This window comes from Pinus tabuliformis, chromosome 1_1 (assembly GCF_031772625.1).
Source record: "Pinus tabuliformis cultivar Carrire ecotype Pingquan chromosome 1_1, CPIR1, whole genome shotgun sequence".
Classification (NCBI taxonomy): Eukaryota; Viridiplantae; Streptophyta; class Pinopsida; order Pinales; family Pinaceae; genus Pinus; species Pinus tabuliformis.
This window is the reverse complement of record NC_142297.1, coordinates 654,591,034-654,607,690: the sequence shown is the minus strand read 5'-3', so window position 1 is coordinate 654,607,690 and position 16,657 is coordinate 654,591,034.

The following is a 16,657-nucleotide window of genomic DNA, read 5'->3' as shown; positions in this document are numbered from 1 at the left end:
ATGGTTTTGAAGTGCTGTTCTATAACTCATCATTAATCAGAGCTATTCCATTTTGGTGTGTTGTTCAATTTGCCCTTAAGAGTGAATAATTGCCATTTGATTCCTATAGATTACGATTAGTGAATTTGATCTTATAGACTAAGGTGTTATTGCTTGATAGACTTAGTTGCTGTTCTATTTCTTAACTGTTGTTCCATTTCAGGTTTGTTGTTCCATTTTAAATTTGATGCTCTATTTCTTAATTGCTATTCCATTTCTTATCTATCGTTTCATTTATTGTCATTTGTTATTTTTGTGTGAAGAACGATCTCAAGATGTAGTGAGCATTGACATTTACTGTCTGGCTCCCAGATCCACGATCTTTTCTCTGGTTTCCTTTTCCATCAGTTTACAAAGGGATGGGTTATTGCTACCGAACCCTTGACTGATAAATTTCTTAGTTTTCTAAACGTGTGGTTTAATATTTTGAGGTAGTTAGCTATAAACAAGCACTACTTTGCTCTAGTATTTCTAAACACTGTACTTCTAGCATTACTCTGACAAATGATAGCCTCAGATTGAGACACTCTTTCAAATAACAAAATGTCCTGGATTGACATATTAATGTGAGGTAATTAGAGGTGAAAGAGACCCTTTTTATAGCTCCACAACAGCGACGACAGAGCTTCCCACTGTCATCCAACAATGTTCATTGGCATACCAATTGTCCCAACTAGTTATCAGTCGCTAGATGGGGCCCACTTAGGGGCTATTTCGACAGTATGGTCCGTTCCTGTTTGTTCATCCGAAATAATATCCGGAAGCTCTTATGTTGAGTCTCAGCAAATCGATCCCTCACGATGTCAATTTGGGCAATCCAGTCCTCAAAGGCAAGTCATTCCTTTGAATACTGGATTACCACCATATGGGGGGCAATATACCCTTTCATTGTCTCCTTTGGAGGAACAAACATATGAGAGTTCACAACAAGATCCAGGTTATGTTGGAATTACATCTAGCGGTTGGGTGTCGATACTGCCTCAACAACCAAGAGTTGTATACTCAATGCAACAATGTTTACTTATGTCAAATATACCAACCATGCTGGCTATTGTGATGGTGTCACAAGTACAAGTGTTTCCTGTTGTATGCCAACCTCAGGTTTTTCAGGTCGTAATGCAACAGCCTCTTATCCCTGCGACTCAACCACAATCACCAACTAGTGGAATGACACAGGTCCAAGGGTACAATTACCCCTCATCTTGGTCAAACAACCAGTATTGGACAATAGCACATGGCTTCACAACCATGGCTGGTGCAATATCAACAACCGCAATTCGAACAATCTTACCAAGGATCTAAGCAACAAATCTTTGCAAATAATGGGCAGTTGTATATTCAAAATGGTCAATATCAACCATTCCATAATGGTTATGCCCATCAACCTTACCAAAGTTATCAGCACCAAATGCATTATGCCGGTATGCAAAGACCAACTGCTCAGGAAATTCCATATTATCTTGGTTATGCTTTTCCAAACCTAAATCAATAGTTTCCCTTCGTGGTGACTTTAGAGTTAACAAATGATCCAATTGCTTACACCCCTTGGTGGCCAGCGATTCCGCATAAACTTCCGTAAGATATTTCTAAATTTAATGGAAATTCGGGTGAAGGCCCAATGAATCATGTGATGACCTTTTATCTGTGGTGTTCATCAAACACCCTAAATGATGATTCGATTAGGCTTTGCCTCCTTTCAGCAAACGTTAACTGGTCCGACAACAAAATGGTATATTTAATTTCCTAGAGCTTCATTCAATAACTTCAGCACCCTTGCCACCACCATTTTAACCCATTTTCGATTACCAATAAGGTACGAAATAGGAACAAAGCTTCTTACCAATTTTAAGCAGACGACAGCCACTCACATATCTGATCATATTCATGAGTGGTGATATCGTCATCAAATGGTAAAAACATATGTTCCTGATCAGCTGCTAGATGAATGGTTTATTAATTCATTGTCACCTTCTATTACAGAAGATGTGGATAAGGGGGGATTTGTCACTGAAGAGCAAGTCATTGCTCGTGCGCAATATCTAGACTTGATCTATACTCAGTTTGGCACACTCTATGACAAAATTCCTGATGCTCCTAGACCAGAGTTTTCTATTCCTCCTCCTCCTAAATCAAACAAAGACATTCATGCAGGCAATGGCATGATAGGTATGACAAGCGCGAAATCAACAAAGGCTACATCTAAGAAAGCCCGTAAGATTTCTGATCAAAATGCAAATGAAGAACTTCTCACCTCGGAAGTAAATGCCGTATCAACTAACAAAGGCAAAGAAACCAAGCAACCAAGAGGCTGGAAGAAAAAGAAAGGGAGAAAGAAGAAAAAGGATGGTTCGTCTCTTGAAAAATCTTCTACAAACCCTTATGGGCAAAAGAAACCCCCTGCAGGGTGTCAGATATGCGATGAGGATCATCGAACGAGAGATTGTCCGCATAAAGCTGAGATTAACAAATTCTTTAAGAATTCAAAAACCTCAGCGGTATTGATTGATCCATTTCCAAACCCGGGAATAAATCTGGTTGCTAATCAAAATGCTTCTCGATCCCGAGTGCTTATGCTTTCCATTTAAAAATAGCAAAGTGATGCTTTGATATCGACAAGGAATAATGATTACGGGAATCCACAGATGTCGAACAATAAGGATAATGATCAAACTAGCAGTTCGACAATAACTTTGACCGAAGTTGTGCCACCCATCATTCTTGAGCTAACGATAAAACCGCCAAATGGAGTAGTACAAAAATCAACATTTAATCCTCATGCTGGAGTAGCACAGCATTATAATATAGTAGAGGACTTGGCCCAATCGCTGTCTGCTATGTCGACACTTGAGGTACTACAACATTTCCCCTCTGAGAAGCGGGCTTTATTATCAGTGATAGGTGGGATTGACCCAATGGATTCTAATCTTGTGGCCTTTAATCACAAAGGATATGACCCTCAGTTACCAACTCAACTATCTTTCGTCATTCAAGTGAAAGCCCTTAACAAAACTGTTCATCGAACAATTATTGATGAAGGGGCATCTACATGTATTATGTCAATGAGTTGCTGGAAAAATTTAGGCTCACCACCCTTGTCGCGATCATCCATGACGTTAAAAGCATTTGATGGATGAACATACACTCCATACGGGATTTTAAGTAACTTTCAAGTCGAACTCCGGGGCAAAAGAGTAGAAATTGATGTTGAAGTTATCGACGGAAACCTCGATTACAACATCCTACTGGGAAGGCCCTGGATATATGTTATGGCTGCTATTATGTTGAAATACTTCAAGAAGGTTCCATTTCTTTTCCACGGAGGAATTATGGTCATCAACCAACAAACTTTTCTCCCCAACAGTTCACAAGTTACAGGAAGCATCCCGATGATCCACGGAAGCTCTCAGTTGCTTCAAAATATTAGAGTAGGCCTACTAAAAGACCCTACATTGATGGGTACTTTTTCCCTACCACCTCCAAACAATCTAGCGGAAGTGGACACGGTGGGAACTTGCAATATGATATCTTCTAGATTCAGAAGATTCTTGAACATTTTGTCAGCATGGATCATTGCCCTAATAGAAATATTGTAGCAATCAATTTCCTTGGCTTGGGGGGAAAACTCAAATCAACGCTCATTGAGTGTTTGGATAAATAGGTTATGGAATATGGCACCTCTTCAGATCCTTGGTCGCATGTACACTCTATAGAAAAAGGAACCATTCAATCAATGATGATAGGAAAGGAACCATGGAAAGATTACCGCCATCGTTCCCATCTTCTGGATTACAATGAAGATTATTCCAATGACCTTAACCATCCTTCAGTTTTTGATCAAATATTGTAAATACGGTGGATTTCAAGGAAAATTCTTATCTCATGTCGACCTCATTAAAAAATGAAACAAGGAGTCATGAGGATAATTCTTTTACTATGTCAACCTCATCAAAAAATGAAACAACTGCATTTCCAAATCGATTATTTGATTATGGTCTCATAAAATCCAAGTCGATATTTTCAAAGATATCAGAGGTAAACCTTCATTCCAACCACCGAGTTGAATGCAATAAAGCTTGGGGGGCATGCAACTCAATTTTCGTTATTATGCTGGGGGCATGCAAAGTTATCATGAGCAGTGTTACCACAAGGTTCAAGCTCGTTAAAAATAAACCCTCCACGAGCAGTATTACCACAGGGTTAAAGCTCGTTAAAAAATAAACCCTTCACGAGTAGTGTTACTGCAGGGTTCAAGCTCGTTAAAAAATAAACCTTCTATGAGCATTTTTTATGTGCAGTTCAAGCTCGTTAAAAATTAAACATAAGCAATGAGAAAATGTTTCCCCCAGAGTTTAAGCTCATTAAAAAATGAACCAATTTCTGGTAAATAACCATTGTGAGTGTATTATGATCAGCTTTTACACCTTGGTCGTGTTCTCATCATCACCTCCACTCTGTTTTAGTCGATCATTCACCCCCATTTGATTGTTTACCCCTTTTGAGGAACAATTGTTAGCCATCCCTGTGACACTGCCATGATTGGAAAATTCCAAACCTCACTTGGAATTAGCTGCTACCCGAATTGATCACTCGTTCCTCAAAAAATGAGTCTCCTTTAAGATCTTTTCTTCTGACTCGTAAAATGTGAAAAGATTGCCAAGCGATTGGCCTCTCCAGCTCATTAAAGTGATCAGAAGTGCTATCCCTCCTCTAGATTTTAATCTTTTTGGACCTGAGGGATTATTACACAAAAAGATCGAGTGCTTGTTTTGTTCGGCTCGTTAAAATTACAGAAACTTCATCCCTTTCGTATTATTTTATACTTTTTCAGACCTAAGAGATTATATGACGAAAAAGGATTATTGGAGTTTTCTTCACGTCCCTTTCAGACTCTCTAAAATTGAAAAGGACTGAGTTTTCTTTGTCATTAAACTCGTTACAACCTAATAGCGAGAAACTTGTCTATACATAAAAGAAACAGTTTCACTATCGCTAGGCTCATTAAAACATAGTGATGGGTTTTCTCGAAGGGAAAATTATAGAACAAGCATAGGTTATCCTCCTCAAGCTTGATAAAAATTAAGAGGTACTGGTCAACAGCGACTGGGGAAAAATTGGGAAGAAAACTTGAAGAAACTTTATTGGTAGCAAGTCGCTCTTGAACATGACACTTTCACTCCGCATCCGAGTCGGGTTGGGTTGTTCCGTTCACTGGTCATATCACCATTAGTCCATCACACCATCCACATTTGGGGTTAACACTACCAATCCATCATGTCAGTGTCACCGGTATGTTCAAGAGAAGTCGCTCAGAGAATTCACATGTGTCTCATCCGCTGCAATACATTCATGCTCCAGTCTTTCATGACCACCACCCTAAACCTTATATCATAATACCGTTTTCACCTCCATTAAAATCATTGCTCCATTCCATGTCAGAGATGTGGGATTCATTAAGGCCCTCCTATGATGGATCGCTTCTTGTTTACATTAGCTCATTATCCAGGAAGTCAATCTAGGAACAACCCTTTCAATACTTGAAGCTTGCATGCCTCAATGGCAAGTTTCTCACTTCCAGTGACAGGTTTACATCAATGGCCTTCGACCGAAAGATTTTGCATGGTGTTCAATGCCAAGTCCCTTTTTCACTCCACGTGAATTGTACTATAGTATCTTGAGGGTCATCATCATTATTGGTTATTCCTCTCGCGCCTATTAACAACTCACATTATTGGATGGTAATTAGGTGATGTCTTTCCATGTTCGACTCCAGAACATCTCTCACATGGATCGACTTGTACTTTGAGTGAAGATCGAACGAGATTGAAGACCCCGGATCTAGTTTCATCCATCCGGGTTGCGATATATACTCAGGAAAATAAAGACATCAAATATTTTTACATCATTGCTGCATAGATAATCATCCAAACTAAGGGATGATGTCTCTACCAGAATCATCAGTCTGCACACAGACGATTGTCTGTCCTATGTACATACAAATGAATTTATAAATCTAAGCATGGGAATGCCCGACTCAACCAGATCATGAAAAATATTATGAAGATAATGTATTGTATTGTATCTTATTACAGGTCACCTTCCAGCTCAAAAAACTTGTGATCCTCATGATAAAGCATTTCACCTGACATCAAAATATTAACGACCTCATGCTTTAGGGTGCAATTGTTATAGAAATTTTTGGGAACTGCAACCCCAATCATATATTTCCATAAACCAAGGGCTCCTAAGTCCCTAAAAGCATTGTTCCATCCCCTAAAAGAACAAGGCCAGCTGATTACATGATCTCCCAGAAGTTATCCATAAAAAACTACTCAAAACTGGTCAAAACTAGACCATCTCACCTGTTCCATGGTCAAAGTGCGATGCATCCCACCTAATGCACATGGGAGGTGCGATGCATACTAAAAATACTTTCTATGGGGTGCGATAGGTGAGAGTGGACAAATGGCAGAGGCATTTTGTGAGGTGGATGATCATGGAATCTTGTGGAAACTTCTCCTGTGACACTTGCCTCTCTGAATTCTCCCACGGATGAGTAAGAGATCATCATTCTCCAAGTGGAATCAAGAACTATCAGAGAGAGGACACTAATTAGATCCTAGAAGCTAATTCACCCCCTTTGCAAACATCTATATATGGATCCCTCATCCCAAAGATCTAGAGGCTGGAATTTTGTATCTTGTAAAGAAGTGTTGTTGGTTTCTTGGTGTAACATCATAGTGTTGGGTGATCTAAGATTTTCATGAGGTAAAGAAGGGCTTCTTTCTGAGAGGATGACGCTGGGTCAGAACAATTCGTTGTAATCCGCTTTGCTTATTCTTGATATTAATAAAGATATTCAAGTTTTCCTCCACATTCTTGTATGTTTGATGATTTATGATTTTTTGTGGTCAATATATATCTTGTCCTATATTGTTTATGATTGTAGATCTCTGTTCTTTGAAAGTATTATGTTGCTTTCATTCCATAGGTGATCTTTGAAGCTGTGTTAACGAGAGAGGAGCGGCAAGGATCTGTTAGAAGAAGGGAGAGGAACCAAGTAAGGAACCAAGTGCAAGACTGAGGTTGGTGTCCTTCATTCCCCTCTTATCTACTTCTCATAAAGGAAAATGAAAGTAGTTTTGGTTTGTTTGCTTCTAAGATAGCTACCAGTCTTAGTGGGACTAGTAGCTCTGCATAGACACTAGATTTCCCGATAACAATTCTGTTGATGTATCATTCAACATAGCCCGTACATAACATAAACATAGGCATATTATATGCACATAATATAAAATCATATTCACATGATACCGACCTCATAGATCTGCGACGGCTACTCTTCCCTCTTGATTCCTCATAAAATAGGAACCTCTTCATGCCATTCTCCCACATATGCAATCATTCCTCCAAAAGGGTGATCCATGATGACCCTATTAGACATCAAAAAACAGACATGGATATATAATTATAAACATTAGCATAAAATAATCATGATCTGTCACGACCTCAGCAAATAATGATACACACACATAAACAATAGGATAATAAAAACATATTTACTACATATTATAACGTTAATGATAATAAAGCTCCCTTTATCTATGCAACACATGCACAACATTGAGAATAAAATCACCCAACATAGCCAAGATATATGATGTCTCAACTCCATTCATTTTACCTTTGCTTCTACCTTTCTCATGACAATCCCACCACTATCCATTTACCCCAATTGACCCAACCATATTAACCTACTATCATACTCTTGCCTTCATTTTCCCTTTACACATGCATCGACTTCATACGTGTCCTACACTACCTATTGGGTTTCATTAATCCCTCCCCAAGATCCATTAAGTTTCCACTTTCCCCAACTAGTTCTAAAGACCCTCAAAATGTAAAGGAAAGGACAAGAAGAAAAACATGAAAATCCAATAGCAATACTGCACCACAAACAAAGTGTCATGGCCATGCACTAGACATAAAAAAATGTAAAGAAAGCACAATAAAATTGTTGAAGGAGGTGTAACTAGGTTCGACCTTCATAAATGTTAGTTTGACTTTTGTATTTATTCAAGAAAAGAGAAATTATTTTTAAGATATTTGTCACTGAGTTTCTTGCTCATTGAATTAGGTCAAGCACATGTTTAAGTGCTTCTAGGAAGTCAAGAGTGAATGTATTTATGTAAGACACTTTGAGGGCATGTTACACTACGTATAAAATAGTACAAAGGTCAAAGGAATACCTCAAAGCAAAGTCCAAGTCCTCTACATGAAACAACATCATCCAAATGAAGAAAGTAGTGAAGATATGGTCAAGTAAGCTTGAAGATAGAATGTTGGCCTAATGTCGGCCTAGAGGAGGGAAAATCCTCTATATATAGAGGTTTTACAGTCCCTCATAAAGAATATAACACAAGCTCTAGAATCAACAAAGGTGGAAGTCAAGAAAGTGAATGGAAAAGTCAAGTCTAAGGGTCTCCAAGACAAGTGAAGAAATTAGGACCGAAGTTTAGGGACTTTTTCTAGGGCTAGAAATAGTCACAAATGGGAGGATAAGGAAGGAAAATTGTGAATATGTAGGTTTTAACCCCGTACAAAAATTATCTGCATAAAAATTCTAAAAACAGAAAATAAATATTGGCGAGAACATAACACATAAAACAAGTATACACAAAGATTTTCCCCTGGATCCCAAAATCGAAACTACCAGATTGTTTTCTCATTATGTTCCTTTCAATTCTACAATGCATATATATACATGTCGAAGCATCCATAAAACCTAATCCATTAACCCTGGATTAGAACATAACCATAGTTCCCTTGACCGGATCTACAAAATACCATGGACCAAAAACCATCGCACACAAAACCATGTTTGAAATCCGTGCACAAAACCATAGGTAGGTCCACCCACCTAATATAGAATCCAAAAAATATTCTCCTGGGGTGCTGCCCTAGACCCTATAGAGGGTGGGATGCCGGCCTCTATTGCGCTTGGTGCAATGAAGAGGGGGCTCCACCCCCGGCTTGGCTACTGGGGCTAGTCATGGAAAGAATATAACACAACCCAACATTCTCTTACTTGTTGTTTTATTTCCATAGGTGGATGCAGGAGAACTTAGTCATTGATCCAACCCTGAAATACCCATTGTTTCTCTACATCAAGAAAACTTCTCAATGCTCAAAAACTTTGTCAATGAATTTGCATTATTCTTCAAAGTGTCCACCTTTACCAGCAACACCTTTTTGTCTTCTATCATATCTCTCACAAAGTGATACTGAACATCAATGTGCTTTGTCTTTGAATGATAAGCAGAGTTCTTTGCCAACAAAATTGCACTTTGGTTGTCATGGTCTATCCTTATAGCCCATTGTACTAACCCTATAGTTGAACACATTATGTGCAACCAAACCTCTTCCTTGCTTCCATGAGTGGCTACCATGTATTCTCCCTCTGTACTTTACAATGCCACTATAGTGTCTCTTACTCGTCCAAATGAATCCACCTCGAATTAAGTTAAACACATACCCACTTATAGATCTTATTTAATCTAGATCTCTAGCCCACTTTGCATCAAGAAAACCACATATTTCCAAAACTCTATCCAATCCTGGTCTTCCTTGGTAGAACAAACCATAATCACTAGTGCTACACAAATACTTGAAAACCTGCTTCACTATTGTCCAATGCTCGTTCGCTAGTTTTGACATAAACCTGCGCAATACTCCCACTGCATGTGCAATGTCTGGTCTAGTATAGACCATTTCATACATCCAGCTACTAACTGCACTTGTGTATGGAACGTGGGGCATATCCTCTTCCTCTTCTTGTGTCTTGCGACACTGTTCAATAAACAAATTTACATCTATAGGAATATGAACATTCACCGGTTTACTATCCTGCATATTAAACCTCTGCAATATTGTCGTGACATACCTCCTCTAGTTTAACCAGAGCTTCCTCTTTTCCTGATCTAATTTAATTTCCATGCCCAAATTATAATTTGCAGCACCAAGATATTTCATGTCGAATTTGGAGGACAATTTGGTCTTAGAATCCTGGATAATTTCTTTGCCAGTTCCAACGATCAACATATCATCCACATACAAGACTAGATAAATAACACGGTCATTAATTAATCTAAAATACACATAGTGATCTTCTTTTTTGATATTGAAGCCAAGTCCCTGTATAAATGTATCAAATTTCTGATACCACATCCTTGGTGATTGTTTTAACCCATACAGAGAATTTTTAACTTACATACCAGTTCTTTCTTACCCTTCACTGCAAAGCCTTCAGGTTGCTTCAGGTAGATCTATTCTTCCAGATCCTCATGAAGAAATGTTGTCTTCACATCCATCTGTTCTACCTCAAAATCAAAAGCAACAACAACAGATAAAAGTAATCTAATAGTAGCTACCTTGGTAAGAGGAGAGAAAATATCACGAAATTGAATACCCGACACCTTGGAATAACCTTTTGCTACTAACTGAGCTTTGTATTTCTCCACCTTCCCTTCTGCATTCATCTTCTTCATGAACACCCATTTGCTACCAATGGGTTTCCTTCTAGCTGACAATTCCACCAGATCCCAAGCATCATTTTTGTGAAAAGATGCCACTTCATCAACCATGGCCTCTTTCCAAAGTTTTCCATCCTCTGAATCTACTGCTTGCTTCACAGTTTCGGGATCATCATCAATAATAGATAAAGAAAATTTTGAATAAAAAGTAGATGGACTATATGTTTCTCGCTGCCTTCTTTCTCGAAGTGATCTTCTCACAAACGGAGTTTGTGGCTCTTCATCTTCTCATTCCTCTTCTCCTGTAGAGCCCGATTCTTCCTCATTTAGCTCAAATTCTATCTTCTCAGGTTCCTTTGGTAGGAATTCATGTTTAATAAAATATTTCACCTCTCTAAACACCACATCCCGATTATATGTGCAACCTTCCATATTATTGCATTTGAATGCTTATAACCTTTTAAACCATCCTTATACCCAATAAAGATTTTTCAGATTTATTATCCAACTTTTTACTTTTCTCCTTTGGAACATGTATATATGCATCAAATCCAAATACCCTTAGATGTGAAATAAAAGGTTTCTTACTAATACATACCTCTTGTGGAGTCTTATCCTCTAACATTGATGAAGGTGATCCATTGACTAGGTAACATGTAGTCTCCACCACCTCTGCCTAGAATTCTTGTCCTAACCTGACACCACTAGGCATGCTTCTTGCCCTTTCCATCATTGTCTTTTTCATTCTTTCTACAAGTCATTTTTTCTCAAGCATGTATGGAGTAGTCCACTGCCATGCTATACCAAACTTATTATAAAACTCTTCAAATTCATTCTTGCAAAAATCTCCACTATTATTTGTCCTCGACACCTTTATATTCTTCTCTATCTAGTTTTCCACTAGAGCCTTAAATTCTTTAAACCTATCAAAGACTTCATATTTAATCTTGAGGAAATATATCTAATTATTCCTTGGGAACTCATATATAAATGATACATAGTATGTAGAATTACCTAGTGATGGAACTGACATAGGTTCAAACACATCATTGTGAACAAGCTCTAATATTTGTTTTGCCCTCTTACCACGAAAGGGGAAACTGACCCAATTCTGCTTCCCATATACAAAATTTTCACATAAATCAAAATCCAGAGAGCTATTAGACATACCTTCTACCATACCTTTACCATGAAGTATTCAAAGGCCCTTCTCTCCAATATGTCCAAGCCTTTATTTCCATATCATGGTTTTTTCTCCAGAGACCACTATATTTTTCTGCTCCACTTTCCTGAACCACATAACTGTTGCACCCATCAAAAATAATTATACCTTGCAACTTGTACAAAGTTCAAATATGAACTCCCCACATCAATAACAATGCTACCTTGCAGCTTTTATAGAGTTCCAATCTGAACTCCCTGCATCAATAACAATGCTACCTTGCAGCTTGTACAGAGTTGAAATTTAAATTCCCCTCATAAATACTAGTGCTCCCCAAACCATCTTGTAGGTATCTTTCTCAAACACTATTTTTACATCTGCATCATCAAGCTTGCTTATTGAAATTAGATTTATGGCTAATGCAGGAATTTGTAGAACATCCGGAAGTGTTCTAACCCTTCCACTATGCAACTTCAACTTGAATTTTCTGCGATCAATTATTCTTGCCTTTCTTTCATCCCCTAAGAAGAAATCACCACCATCATATTTCTCATACTCGTAGAACCATTATCTATGGGGAGTGAAGTGAAAGGATGCACCTAAGTCAATCAACCATGCCTCATCATATACATGTGTACTTGAAGAAGAAGCCAAGTACACATCCCCACCTTCATCTGAGGTGGTTTTTGCCTCTATAGAAGGATCATCATCAGATCCATTTTGTTTCTCAAGAGCTTTAGATTTACAGTCCCTCTTGTAGTTCCCTTCCTTTCTGCATTTCCTTTGTGCAAGATCCATGAAGAACCCTAATCCCTTTGTGTAGACCAACATTATGTGCCCTTCCTTCCACCACATAGATTAAAATAGCCTGAAATCACCTATCTCATCCTTATTTTGCACTATCACTTTCCTTCAACAATTCTCTTTCGGTTTGTTTGTCGGGACAGATGGCGGGAGCGAAGGCTAGGGTTCCGATGGCAGCCCTGAAGCTCTCAGGTAGCAGGCCTGAATAAGCCCTGACAGGTGCAGGCTTTCGCAGGGTGGAAAGGACTCCGGGGGTGGCAGGCGGCCATACCCAACGGACTAACTAAGGGTTTTACGACTTCTGACGGTGTTGTTTCAGAATCTAAAGCCGGTGCGAGCTGAACGGAACCGATGGGATCGGAGCACGGGGGGGAGAGATCCCCTCCTACAAAGAAGTTATAACAGGAGAAGCCCGAAAGGAGAGACAGAAAGCGGAAGAACGAAAGAACGAAGGGGAATCCTCAGCTGATGGAGCTCAAAGGAGAACTGGCATACCAAGCAAATGTCTTCCGAGGGCGACGAACAGACCCAGGTTTGTAATACCGTCAAACTCACTAGAAGAATATAGAAGCTATATGAGAGATTATGCTTTGATCTGTAAGTTCATAGGATACTGGCCAAATGAGAAAAACCTCATGAGATGGATCCAGCAGAAATGGAAACCAAAAGGAAATGTAGATGTTAAGTTTGGGGCGAAAGGTTTCTTGACTGTCATATTTTCAAATCTAGAAGATAAGAATAGAGTCTTTGAGGAGCAGCCACACTTCATGAACAATGCTGGCCTGTTCATGAGAGATTGGGTAGAATGCTATAATCCAGACAAGGAAAAAATACTAGCGGCACCAGTGTGGATCAGACTGTTCGGCCTTCCTTCAGAATTTTGGAAACCAGATATCCTACAAGGGATTGGAAACTCCATAGGTTCCTTTGTGAAAGTGGTTGAATCTACCAAGCGAGGAAAATACACCACATTCGCCAGAATTTGTGTGTACATGAATATCACTGAACCCCTGCCAGACTCAATAGAACTGGAGTACCATGATGAAATATGGAACCAAACCCTGGACTATGAACACATTCCCTTCCGATGCAGACGATGCCATGAATATGGTCATCTACTCAGAGATTGCCCCATCACGTTAGCAGAAAAGGAAAGAGAAGAGGAAAATGAGAGGAGACGGGGAGGGCGAAACGCAGAAAAAGAAGAAGAGACTTTCCAAGCAGTCCACAGAAGGAACAGAAGAGGAAATAATCAAGGACTGAGGAGAACTCCGAAAGGAGATCAAAATAACGAATCCCCAAACAAGTTCAAAATTTTGCAGGAAGAAGGACAGGAAACAGAAGTAAGTGAAGAAGAAGAAGTCGAAGAAATGGAGGTAGGAGAGGAACATGCGGATAAAGAAACAGAAAAGATGGAAGGAGAGCAGAGGGTTGAATCTGAAGAAGTAACTCAGGAAGCGTTAGGAGGAATGGAGATAGATCCCCAGAAGGTAAAAGGTGAAGAAGATGAACAGGTAATGGCAAAACTATTACAAGAATGGAAAAGAATAGATGAACGATTCATCCCAGAGGAACAAAAACAGAGGTATAAGGACGCCTTTCAAAGGTACAAGGAAAAGAGAAAAGGAGTCACAGAAGAGAAAGAGAACCAAAACCCGGAAAAACAGGGGTTACAGACAATAGGAGTGAGCAGCTCTGGCAAGGCCGGAAAAAAAAAGAGGACGAAAAACATTGAGTGAAGTGATCCAAGAAGTGGGAGAAGGACTGGTCAGCTCTGGAAGAGTAATCCCCCTCTCGGAGGTATTCTTTTCCCCCACAAAATTGTTAAGATGATAATCACAACCTGGAACATAAGAGGCCTCAACAGTAGAGGCAAACAACGATATCTGAAGGAGAGACTGAAAAAAGAAAAGCCGAGTATAATGATCTTACAGGAAACAAAAATTAGTACAGAGAAGATGCAGGAAATTCTGAATAAAAATAAAATTAGATATGAAATAATGGGACAGGATGCCACTGGGAGTGTAGGTGGTCTAGTCATTATATGGAACCCAGAGGAAGTTCTGTTCAGTAACTGGATGAGCTTCCCCCGAATCCTAACAGGTAAAGCAAGTATTATAGGAACGAAAGAGGAGGTCTTTATATCAGGGGTATATGGACCTCACATACCAAATGAAAAGGAAAACTTTCTTCAAAATTTAAAGGCACTTCAAGGCCTAATCCCAGGCAAACAATCGATCATAGGAGGAGACTTCAACCTAATCAAAGAGCCAGGGGAAAAAAGAGGAGGAATCAGGAGAATGGATAAGGAAGGAGAGCAATTTTGAGACATGATAAGAGAACAAAAGTTGATTGACATACCAACCAATAATGGAATGCACACTTGGAATAACAGAAGAGGCGGGGTGAATCAAATAGCCTCCCGTCTTGATAGATTCTTAATCTCAGAACAAGTAATGATGAAGGATGTTTTTATTGAAGAAACCATTCTCCCGGTAGCAGGCTCTGACCACTGGCCGATCAAACTAGAAATCGATCTGAAACAGAGACCAAATAAAAAGCCTTTCAGATTCGAGGCCTTTTGGCTAAGACATGAAGATCTGATAGAAAAATTAGAGGGTTGGTGGAAGGACAGCACGGTAAAAGGAAAGAACAAGACTCATACTTTTCAACTAAAGCTGAAGGAAATAAAGACACAGCTAAAGAAATGGAATAAAGAAGAATTTGGCAACATTATGGAAGAGAAAATCAGGCTAGAACAAAAAATGGAAGAACTGCAACAACTAGACATCCGAGATGGCATACAAGGGGAGAGATCAAAAGAAGAAGGTAGGATACTATCCCAATTAGAGGAAAGAAGAAAACAAGAAGAAATTCTTTGGAAACAAAAATCAAGAGTACAATGGCTAAGGGAGGGAGAGAGGAATACTAAATTCTTCCATAGGGCAATGGTCCAACACAGACAGAGGAATACAATCTTCTCTTTAAGAAATCAAGAAGGGGACATAATTATCCAACATGAAGATATTGAGAAAGAATTGTTAAATCATTTTAAGACAATTTTGAAAGAGCGACAATTAGACAGAGCAGAAGCCATATCCAAGATAAGAAGGGAAATACCGAATATGGTGACTAGAGACCAAAACTTGGCCCTAATGAGAAGAATAACAAAGGCAGAAGTGGAAGACATAGTCAAAAATATGAAAAAGAACAAAGCTCCTGGACCGGATGGATTCACAGTGGAGTTTTTTCATGCTGGATGGCATTTCTTAGCCGAAGAAGTGGTGGAAGTGGTAGAGGAGACCAGAATAAATCAAAAAATCTAGCCAGGAGTCAACGCAACCCTACTGACCCTCATTCCTAAAACTCACCAGACAGAGCAAGCAGAAGGCTTCCGCCCTATAGCCCTATGTAATGTCATATACAAAATTATTGCCTCAGTTGTAGCACAGAGGTTGAAATCGATCTTGTCAAGTATCATCTCTCCAGAGCAAACGGTTTTGTGGAGGGGAGGCAGATCTTAGATGGATTAGTTGTTGCTCAGGAAGTGATTCACACTTTGAAAATGAAAAAAGAGAGAGGCATGCTCATCAAACTCGACCTTTCAAAAGCTTATGACAGGCTTAGCTGGAAGTACCTAGAAACGATACGCAAAGCTTTTGGTTTCAGTGGCAGATGGGTTAATTGGGTCATGAGTATGGTTTCCACGCCAAATTTCTCTATCCTCCTGAACAGGACGCCAACCCCCACTTTTAATGCCTCAAGAGGTCTTCGACAAGGGGATCCCCTATCCCCCTTCCTCTTTATAATAGCGGCAGAAGGATTAGGTAGACTCTTTAAAAAAGAACTAGAAGCTGGGAAAATTCAAGGCCTCAAATTATGGGGAAACCAAACAACTGTAACCCACCAACAATTCGTTGATGATATAATGATCTACTGCAGAGCCATGTTGAAAGAGGTGAAAAGGATTAAAAAAATTCTTGAAACATTTATGGAGGGAACATGGATGGAAATCAAAAAAGAAAAATCTCGAACCTTCTTTTTCAACACAGTGGAGTCGATTAAAAATCACCTAACTCAGGTATTAGGTTACAGGAAAGGAGACCTCCCTACCAAATATTTA